This window comes from Dermacentor variabilis, chromosome 10, assembly GCF_050947875.1.
Source record: "Dermacentor variabilis isolate Ectoservices chromosome 10, ASM5094787v1, whole genome shotgun sequence".
Classification (NCBI taxonomy): domain Eukaryota; kingdom Metazoa; phylum Arthropoda; class Arachnida; order Ixodida; family Ixodidae; genus Dermacentor; species Dermacentor variabilis.
The window spans coordinates 106,622,022-106,624,790 of record NC_134577.1 but is presented as its reverse complement, the minus strand read 5'-3'; the positions used below and the strand labels follow the sequence as shown (position 1 = coordinate 106,624,790).

The 2,769-nt window shown below is 42.8% G+C and overlaps 1 long non-coding RNA gene across 1 annotated transcript; it reads right to left on the bottom strand.

Annotated features, from left to right (window-relative positions):
• Positions 1–304: 304 nt before the first annotated feature.
• On the bottom strand, positions 305–1,423 carry LOC142560459 (uncharacterized). Its single transcript, XR_012823375.1, has 3 exons — positions 1,343–1,423; positions 605–628; positions 305–343 (listed from the first exon to the last, which is right to left on the bottom strand). It is a non-coding gene; the product is annotated as an uncharacterized LOC142560459 (long non-coding RNA).
• Between the last annotated feature and the right edge of the window lie 1,346 nt (positions 1,424–2,769).

Genomic DNA, 2,769 nt, shown 5'->3' with positions numbered 1-2,769 from the left:
GCCTGTATAGGAACAGCGTGGGAGTTAAAGACATCGTAAAATATGAGCGCTCCATCGAAAGGCCGCGTTTACATCTAACTCTAATGGTAGATCTGGTATGCGGCCATATTTAGAGGAAATGCTAGAAAGATTGTGTTCACTTAGACAATATCGATTTCAATGGTTGCAATATACCAGCATTTATTATGAGAACAACGCTGTGAAGGGTTTTTTCATCATTTGTGATGTGTTGCAAATGTGCAGCACATATGTACCAGCTCAGACACATTCAGTTCGTAGTGTAATTAATGTTTCAGTGCGCTTACCAGACTCAGCCATTGTAGCTTCACTGCAACGTCTGTTCCTGCAATGAGTGCAGGAAACATTTTTGATTAAGATTTAGCTTCTTCAAAATGTTACTTTGTTAATGCAGCAACTTGAAATACACCAGTGAACTCCAGAAGCTCTCTTATCCGGGCACCTTGATTTTAAAAAGGTTTTAGACATCTTCAATGTTTTGGTATAATGGTATAAATGGTAAATAACGTTTCTTCATTCGTAAAATTAAGCTATATGTCCTACATACATGTATATGGAGAAAACCGTGCACGGTTGGAATGCTTACCAGGCACAGATGTTGCTGCGGACTCTGTGGATGAATGAGAAAATAAGAACGGTGGTTACAAAGTAAACTGCTTAGCTCGTTAAAATCTCGCCTTTGTCCCCTTTTCCCTGAATTTCTTCACATATCAGCGTAGTCCTCGTCCAAGTCATGCCAAAATACGATATAAACCCGTACAAGCACTGCAACCCTGACTTGGCGCCCCAGAATTTGGAGAGAAAAACTTCCAGCCGAGACGCAACCGCACTAACTCCGCTGATGCCAAGCGGGCGTATAAGCGACTTTTTTTACGTGGCGGTACCAGATAACAAGAGCAGGCGATGACGTGCCGTTATGGAGGATTGCATACCTGAAGTAAGAAAATATACACGAAATGGCCCGGTTCCGAGCAGGGCCCCCACCTCGTCAAGGTTGCGGAAAACATACTGCCCTTACACTAGTCGACACCATACTTGCTACGGGTGCTGTTCTGTGTCACGAATATCTTAGCGCAGCAGCCTTCTACGCCTCCTAAGCCTAGCCATAGCCCTTCTTTAACCTTTCCACATGCTATCTGCCGATATTTATCAGATCTGTAGGAACGAGTAAACACTCTTCTACAAAAGGTAACGCTAGCTGAAGAGCAAAAGCCGTAAAACAAGGACGCGGTGGCATCGCTTCGAGAGGAGGAGGAGTGAGGGGCGCTGGCGTTCTGTGGAACAGAAGTCACTGGATATTTTCTGCGACTGCTCAGGCACTCACGTACGAAGCTGAAGGTGCTCGCCTGAAGCTGCGACAACAACGCGCAGCCGAACCGAGACTTCGTTCTTGGGTACGATAAATGGCCGCCCGATGAATGCCGAGCAGCTGATGGCGACCGACCAGTCGTATCTTCTTCTTCCTTCAATAATTGGCACGTACTCACGAGGGCGGGATTGGCCATGGTTCTCAGCGGGAATACAATATGAACTTCTTGCTTCCTATTACATCTTTGATCGGTACTATGCATATCGATTTATTAGTAAATATAAAATAATTTCTTTTTTCCGTTTCTTGAATAGTGGCCATGCCATTTATGACGGCGTACTTCTTTCTCCTCTTCTTCTGACTTCAGTACATGTTCTGCTTCTTCTGGCTACTAGCAACTACGCTGAGTTGTCCGAGATTTCGTCGTTCCGTCGATTTGTTTTACATCATGAACAACACGTATTCCAGCAATCCTAAAACCCGAAACGAAAGTGACGGCCCAAGTCAAAGAAATTTCTTTTTCACTGTTACCTCTTTCCAAAAAAATATATAGGAATTCCAGAAGCAACAGCGAAGTGTCTTCCTTATACCTAAACACAAAGTTAACGGAATTATTGCAAAAGCAAACGCATTTTATCTTTCCTTCATACGGCACGCTTCTAATGATTGCTAACATTGTTACCATCTCTGATCGCACTCTTTTTCGCCATACTTTATCTTGCTTTATTGTAATGACTTTGTTTACTCATCTCATGTATCTCTCCTCCTAACCACTCTCGTTTTTTTTTTTTGCACATGTGCTGCGGTGCCTGAAGTTTGTTTCGCGTTTCGTTCGTTTTTTATCCCTTTCATTACCACTTGTACGTTCATATTTTGTGCCTAATATTGCATATTAACTGTGTTTTTTTTTCTGTTCAGTTCAGTCATTTATTTGTAGTTTTATTCTGGTACATCTTCCTTCGCATTGACAATTTGTCGCTACTACTGCAATAAGACTGCAAGTTTATTTATGTTATTTTCTTTGTTCATATATTGTCATCCAATTCCCTCTGCAATGCCTCGGTGCTTGAGAGTATTGAAAATAAATAAACAAATAAATAACATAAACACTTCCCTTGCCTCTTTGTGCTTTACTACTCGATAGGAACAGCAAATTACAAGAACGCACATTTTCGCATTCAACATTTTACCAATCTGCAGCTTGATTAGAACGGGTCAAGCAGCCCAGCTTCTTATGACGTCGGCTCCAGTGACTCATTGGCATTCGGTCGTAACAGATAGATTACCGCTTGGGCCACGCGTTTACCAGTCAACGAAACGCTTGTAGAGCGATCGCAAAGCATAGTCTGTAGTTTTCTGGTGTTTGTTGTGCTGCGACATCGCCAAAATTAGCGCGCGCGATTCCAACACTTCCGTGGTCCCAGCTGTGTCAGTGATGAAAA